Source organism: Triticum urartu, chromosome 5A (genome assembly GCF_056163025.1).
Source record: "Triticum urartu cultivar PI428250 chromosome 5A, HENAU_Tu73, whole genome shotgun sequence".
In the NCBI taxonomy this organism is placed as follows: domain Eukaryota; kingdom Viridiplantae; phylum Streptophyta; class Magnoliopsida; order Poales; family Poaceae; genus Triticum; species Triticum urartu.
Genome location: NC_141877.1, coordinates 447,560,061 through 447,568,037, shown reverse-complemented (window position 1 = coordinate 447,568,037; position 7,977 = coordinate 447,560,061). Strand labels below are relative to the sequence as shown.

At 43.0% G+C, this 7,977-nt stretch overlaps 1 pseudogene; it reads right to left on the bottom strand.

Moving 5' to 3' along the window:
* Nucleotides 1-6,661: 6,661 nt before the first annotated feature.
* Nucleotides 6,662-7,370, bottom strand: LOC147971853 (histone H2A pseudogene; annotated as a pseudogene).
* Between the last annotated feature and the right edge of the window lie 607 nt (nucleotides 7,371-7,977).

Genomic DNA, 7,977 nt, shown 5'->3' with positions numbered 1-7,977 from the left:
CGTTTAACCAACTTAAACAAGTTTTTTCTTCTGTAAAAATTGCCTTAGATCCAGAATAGTAAACGAAGCCTGTTTCTTTTGCTGTTTGTCTTTCGTTGCTTCGTTCGATTGGATTCTTTTTGCCAACCGGAGTTCTTAAGTTGAACCTTCTGGTTAGATCTATTATTTGAGTTTTACCTATGCATCAGTTGAGTACTTATTGTGTGCTTGTTTGTTTGCGATAGAGTACCTGGAGTGCGCCGCTTGTTACTTCGAATCGCTAGGTTTCCCGGATCATCAGCAAGGCAAGTAACACTTTGATCATACCTCCTACTACCCAGTTTTATTACATTAGATCAATCCTTACACATTGCATGATTAGGATCTAACTAAATTGTGGGTTTGGGAAGTAGTTGAGGTAGTACCTATTACCTGTTTATTATCAAACCTTTAGGAGTTACTTCTACGTTGCTTATTATGCCATGCTATGATAGTAGACGTGGATTGGGTGAGTGTATCCATGACAGATGTGAGTTGGTTAATTAATGGTTTATTTAAGGTGGCAACTTAAACACACATCTGGGTGGATTGAGGTACCTGGGTATTCCAGGATTGCCTGTTTTCTTTTGGACCGCCACTCAGGTTCAAAGGGATCATGAGATTATTCATGCTAGAAACTTCCGTGTGCATCCACAAGCTATTATGGGCTCTAGCATAGTTGACTAAGTCGTGCGAACTCTTACAGTAGTAGACTAGCAGATGTAGGGGATGTAGGTGGTACGGTCTACCCATCGTAAGGTGCTAGCGCTTCTAAAAGACTATGTCTCGGTCATCCGTTTCTCAAACACCATGTAGTGCGAGAAATCCAACGAAGGAGATCGAGTCTTGTGACGAAAAGTGCGCAAACCTCTGCAGAGTGTATAAACTAATCATGGTTAGCCGTGTCCCCGGTTATGGACATCTTGAGTATCTAGTACCTGGATTATCATGTGAATCTCAACATGTTACTATAAAATTTAATTTTGATGGGTTTGTTTAATGATGATGTTTAATTGGGATTGAGGATGCTGTCAACCATTCTCAATGTTTAACAACCACCATGATAGTTAAACAAATTTATTCCTTTGCAGTAGGGAAAAAATAGCTTTTCGCAAAACTGTAACCATAGAGCTTTCCACCAGCCAAATATGCATGTAGAATAACTGTTTCTTTTCATTACTCTCTATGTGTTACATTGCGAGCATATTCCATGTGCTGACCCGTTTCGGGCTGCAACGTTAATGTTGCAGACTTTTCAGACGATGACTAAGGAGTTTTAGGTCGTGGTTCTATACTTAGTGATGCCGTTGGAGTTGATAGACTCACTTATCTTCCAAGCCTTCCGATGTTATCGTTATTAGATGGCCTTAAGCCATATTTATTGTAATAAGTTCTCTATTGAGACACTCGATGTAATAAGTGTGTGATTGTTACTCTGTTATAAATCCTTCAAGTACTGTGTGGTGTCAGCATTACTGATCCAGGGATGACACCGGAGCACAGAGATTGGACCGTTTGAGGTTCTGGTCGCTACATGCATATAATTTTTCCACTTAATCGCATATTCTAGAATCATAGCAGTTATATCATGAAATATAAACTCTAAATTATGAACACGGAAATATAATAATACAATATTATTACCTCCCGGGCATATTTCCAATAGTCTTCCAATTGCACCAGAGTCAATAATCAAATTAGCACATTTTATTTTACACCAATGGCAATTCGGTGTTTGTCCATTCTTGGCTTGTAGTATAGCCTTCATCCTATCAGATCTTGACAGCTTCATATCCGTGTGTATTATTTGCATATTTATGCATCTATCATGCTCTTCACAAGAATTCATAATTTATATGAAACAGGCTTTGCATATATTAAATCATTGGTAAAGCCGTTGATTCCTTTATGTGAAACAGGCTTTGTATATATCACATATTTTAGTTTTTTTTCTTCAGTTTTATTCGTGTTTTTTCATTTTCTTTGTTCTTTCTGGCTTTTTGATTCTTCATAGGTTTCTTCATTTTTGTTTTTTCCTTTATTCTTTACAGGTTTTCTTTGCTATATTCCAGTCTTTTACTCTTTTTTATTTCTTTTTTTGGTTTTATTTTGTTCTTTCTTCATTTTCATTGGGTTTTTTCTTTCATTTCCATTTTTTTATTTTGTTTTGGTTTTCTTTATTTCTTTCCTGGTTTTCATTGGCTTTCTTCGTTTTTTTCTTGTTTCTTTCTTGGTTTTCATTGCATCCATTCTTTTGCATTGGTTTTCTTTCTTTTTCATTTTCTTTTTTATGTTTTTTTGTTTTTATTGGGTTCCTTTGTTTCTCTTGTAGATTTTCATCGATTTCTTTTTTTCAACACATGCAAACATTTTTCAGTACACATTCTATATTTTTTGTATACATCAGAAACATATTTATATACATGTTTAATATTACTAAAATATATTATTAACAGTTTTTCATAACTAATACATTTTTTACTAATATTTTTCATACACATGTACATTTATGTTATATATCTAATACATTTGTATATACACGTTTAACATCTTGTAAATACAAGATTAACATTATTTCTAACACATGGTCTACATTTTTCAATACGCGGGGATTTTTTTTCAGTGGCAATAAACAGTTTTCCACACACAGTATACATTTTTTGTATACTCCAAGAACATGTTTTACATATACATTTAAAATATTTTTAAAAACATGAGCAACATTTTTCATACACATTGTATTTGTTTTGTAGTATATATATTTCATATATATGACAAACATTTTTAATACACATTTAGCATTTTTCAAATGCTTGATTAATATACTTTAAATACTTGATTATCATTTTCTTCAAATGCTGGATTAACATTTAAAAAATATGTGATCAACATTTTCATGGATATTCTCTATTTCTTGTATAAATTTTTCATATATATGAGAAACATTTTCTCTATACACATTTAACATTTTCTAACAACATGATCAACATTTTTCGTACACACTTTTTTCTGTTTTATATATAGTTTTCGTATAGATGTAAAACATTTTTTATACACATTTAACATTTTTCAAAAGCTTGATTAACATTTTTCAAATACATGATTAATATTTTTTTCAAATGTTCGATTAACATGTTTTAAATTCGTGATCAACATTTTTCATACACATTGTATGTTTTTTTATATGAGAAACATTTTCTCCATACACATTTAACATTTTTAAATGCTTAATTAACATTTTCTATAAAATTCCTTATGGAAAGTGTTTCTGTAATGTACATCTAAAATATTTGAAAGTTTCAAAAATATAGAAAACGAAAAAAAACAAGCCAGTGGCCTCCCGCGCTGGGCCGGCCCATTTAGTGAGAAGCCTGATGCGACTGCAACCTATGTCTTGCTATAAGCGAGGCATAGGTGCGCCCATACATGTGGATTACATGTGCTCATCAGAGGTACCTCTGCTTCGTCAGTGTCCTATGCCTTCCTTCTCAGTTCAAGTGTCATTGAGTTTGCTTCGGCTCCTATGGATTGTCGAGCAGATAGCAGTTATCTTTTACTTGTGTCCTTCAGTGTGTTGCTCCTTCAGAGCCTGTACCGCATCATCGTTTGGACTTTGTACTCTGTTAGTCCATCTGGGAATGAAATTGTTGCCTTTTGATACCTTGTTTACACCGCTCTCTGCAATCATCCTCCTCTGCTTCGTTCTGGCTTAATGGCTTAATGCTATGAACTTTGCTTCGGTACACCTTCTAAAAAGGTTTACGGATTTTGATGCAGATTAAAGATGAAGACTAGAAGATACCCCTTAAATCAATAAGGATAATATAGTCTTTTGCATCCAAATAAATCTATTCTATATGTTTCATCTGCAGGCTAATATGGCGATAGCCTTTTTAAGTAACTTTACGGAAATGTTAACGCCCACACGTGTGGGCGTTTGCATCTCGCCCACACGCATGGATCCGCGTCCGTTCGTGAGCACACGAATTTTGGCATGTTTCTAGTGCCACGTAGGACTGGCCTGGTGTGTGGGCGTTTAGCCGGTCGCCCACACGGCCGTTTCACCACACAGGAGGGGCTGGTGTGTGGGCGTTCAGCAGTTCGCCCACATGCCACTTTGCACGCATACACAAAGGCTAGTGTGTGGGCATTTGGCATCTTGCCCACACGTCCTTTTCCTCTCCCACACCCAAGCTGCTAGTTGCCATGTGTTTTTGCACTGCACATGGCAACTGCCCCTAGTGTGCTTTTATAAGCAGGTGGCAACTCTCTTTTTTTACCCGAGTTTGCCATGTGTTTTGCAGGGTACACGGCAACTGCCTAGTGTGCACGTAAGCAGATGGCAACTTTCTTTTATCGAGTTGTCATATGTTTTTGCATGATACATGGCAACTGCCCTAACGTGTACGTAAGCAGATGGCAACTCTTCCTTTTTACATGGCAACTGCCCTAGCATGCTTGTGAGCACATGGCAACTCTCTCAACTGCCTAGTATTAATATGTGGCAACTCCTAAAGTTATGAAATCATGGCAACTACATTAGATCAGACCATATATGGCAACTGCAATTGAGCAACCATGGCAACTGCAGTTGTCCAACATGGCAACCATAGTTCAGCGACATGACAACTGCAATTAAACGAACATGGACGAGGGTCTGGACCATGGCAACTGCGGGCGCGCGGTAACCGTCACGCGTGGCGTGTGGGACCAGGAGGTACGAGGCCTGACATACGGGCGTGTGGGCGTTATCAACTTCGCCCACACGCACGCCTGTGAGAGGAATCGGGAGGGGAAAAAAGGCGTGTGGACGCTAATTGTTTTGCCCACACGTAGGTGTGTGGTCTGTTTCTCTTATACACCACACAAAATATGTGGGCGGACTCCCTAACGCCCACACGTGTGACACTTATCGGCGTTCTAACTTTAAGATTCGTGTAAACTTATCAAGGGGTGTACCGAAGCAAAAGGCGTGTTTTTTTTACTGCTCTGATGAAATTCCTAAACTGAAACGTCCGTTGTCTTGGCAATGTGGACAAGTGTTGGCTCGTCTGTAATACCATAACCTCCTGCCGCCCAAATGTTGTTTGTTTTCAGAAAACCAAGCTCGAGGATATTTCCATGTTCAAGATCAAATCTCTTCTTCCAAGTCGACTGCACTCGCATGCTCTATCTTCTGGTGGAGGATCAGGCGAATGTCACCTGTCATACTCATAAATTCCGTAGCACTGTCCAGGTATCCTCAGTTTCAAGCAACTTATCAGCACTGTTAACCACTGTTTATGCTCCTTGTAACCAAGAAAGGTCGTTTTGTCCAAGTCACGGATCAACTTGCCTGCTCTGTCAATGAAGCATGGATGATTGTGAGAGATTTTAACATGTATATATAGATATGATCATGAGAAGTCCAGTTGCCGCATCAATTGACAATGCTCCGGATGACATTGACGTCGCCAATAGAATTTTTACCTGTTCAAATAAGAGAAGGAATCCTACTCTGGTCTAGACAGGGTGCTTGTCAATGCGGATTGGAATTTATGCTTCCTCCAAACTTCTGCTAGGGTTGAGACTGCTATTACATCGGATCAGACACCCATCTTGGTGGAGTTTAACAGAGAGACACCAAAATGCAGATTATTTCGGTTTGAAAACCACTGGGTGGACATGGAGGAAACCAGAAACATTATACAGGAAGGGTGGGCTAGGGGCACCAGGCACATCAGCTCGTCAACCTCACTAATCAGCTTAAAATTGGGGCGCATCAGGGGATTCAGGGCTGCTCTCAGGAATTGGAGCCGTCAAAAGGCGTTGTTGTTCAGGCCAATTGGGGCGCATCAGGGCTCCAAACTTACTCTGGTCCGTCCCAATTGACAATAACAAACGGACTGGGGTTCACCTTCAGTAAGTTTGCTTCGGCAAAGGCTGAGAAGCTGACTCTCTGGCAGACTGCAATGTAGCGAAGAAGAGCAAAGATCAGATGGTGTGTTGCAGGAGATGAAAACAGCCAGTTTTTACATGCTGCTGCCAACCATCAGGTCAGAAAAAACAAGATAAAAGTTGTTCGCAGCTGGGTCGAGCATTTTGGCATCACTGACAGCGTCACTTATTTCCGAACGGAGCGAATACTGTTTACAGAGATTTGCTAGGACAACCCTCTCCATCCGTCGCTCCTGTTCAGAAATTAACCCCCGGTAGTGAAGGGCATGATGCACCTGCACCCAGCCGATGAACAGCCCGGAGTCGTCTGCCTCCGTGCAAACTTCCGGAATCACAGGGTCCAGCCGAGACAAGGCGACTTCTGTGGCGTGAACCGTTTGTTGTGCTGGATGCTATTCGCTTCCGCACAGCGAACGATGTCAGGCATTGACAGGTTATTCAATTCCCTCCGACACAAATTCATAGGAAGTGTTTTTTACCGCAATTTGCATCCAGATTCAGTTCACTGCTCCGTTTTTGTGCATAGTTTACCGCTCTGCTGTTGCTTTCTCAAATACTCCTCCAGAGCAGTAAACTGAATCCACAAGCATGAGCCGAACAACTGCCATCTGTCAAAATTCGTTTGCCAATTTCAGCCACACGGGCAACAGGTGACGCGTCAGTGATTCAAATCTCCTGTGCAATGACTCAAAGAGACAGCAGCATATTTGGGAATTCAGAGAGATTACTGAATTTCTTCCATGAACATGAACACAACACAGGGTACATCAACAACTAGACGGAACACCTTCACATCACTAATCAGACGAACACTACACAGCACACATCCTAAACGACAGAGAGCGCATCTCTCTTAAGCTTTCTTCGGGGTGGCGGCCTTCTTGGGCGACTTGGCGGCCTTCTTGGGGGACTTGGGCGCCTGGCCCTCCTTCTCCGCCGTCTTCTTGGGGAGCAGCACGGGGTTGATCTTGGGGATGACGCCGCCGTGCGCGATGGTGACGCCGGCCAGCAGCTTGCCGAGCTCCTCGTCGTTCCGGACGGCGAGCAGCAGGTGGCGCGGGATGATGCGGCTCTTCTTGTTGTCCTTGGCGGCGTTGCCGGCGAGCTCCAGCAGCTCGGCGGCGAGGTACTCGAGGACGGCGGCGAGGTAGACGGGGGCGCCGGTGCCGACGCGCTGGGCGTAGCGGCCCTTCTTGAGGTACCGCCCGATGCGGCCGACGGGGAACTGGAGCCCGGCCTTCACGGACCGGGTCACCGACTTCTTCCTGGGCCCGCCGGCCTTGCGCCCGGCGGCGCCCTTCTTCCCCTTGGCGCCGGTGGCCGTGGCGTCCATGGCTTGCGGGAGCGGGCGGTAGGTCGGGATTGGGATGGAGAGAGCCAGACTGCCGGAGAGCTGTGGTGTGAGGTGCCGGGGAGGGGGCGCGGGTATTTAGAGCTTCGGACGGCGCGTGGTGGGCCCGTCGATCCGCGGGGCGTCGGCGTTCGGCGGTTGGATCTGGGGGGGAGTGGACGGACGCGATGCGGTCTGGGGAGGGGCGATCCGTGGGAGGCACGGTTGGACCAATCAGGCGCGAGGAGATTTCGGAGGCCGCGAATTTTGCGCCTCTGTTTTCCCGCCTACCGGGGGTGAGATCAAGCGGTGAGTTTCGCGGCGTGGGCGGGTGGCAGTGGACTGGGCGTACTCGCTTTTTTTTTTAGGGACTGGGTGTACTAGTACTACTCCGACTTGCTAAGAGTATTTCTAGCAGGTCCCGCAACTGGCCGTCCCGCGAAACTCGTTTACAATATTTGAAAACAATTTTTGTAGAACGCTGGACGCTTAGCTAGAATAGATCCTTCATACAGACACCACATAGTCAAATTTATAGTTCGTGCGTAAACATAGATAACCGGAGTTCATACTACATGCCATACGGGAGTTCATACTTAATACAAACCGAAATTAAACAGTTCTATTAAATGAAAAGCATACTAGCATACTATATCTACTCGTCTTCGTCGCGGGGCGGGTTGCTGTGGAGG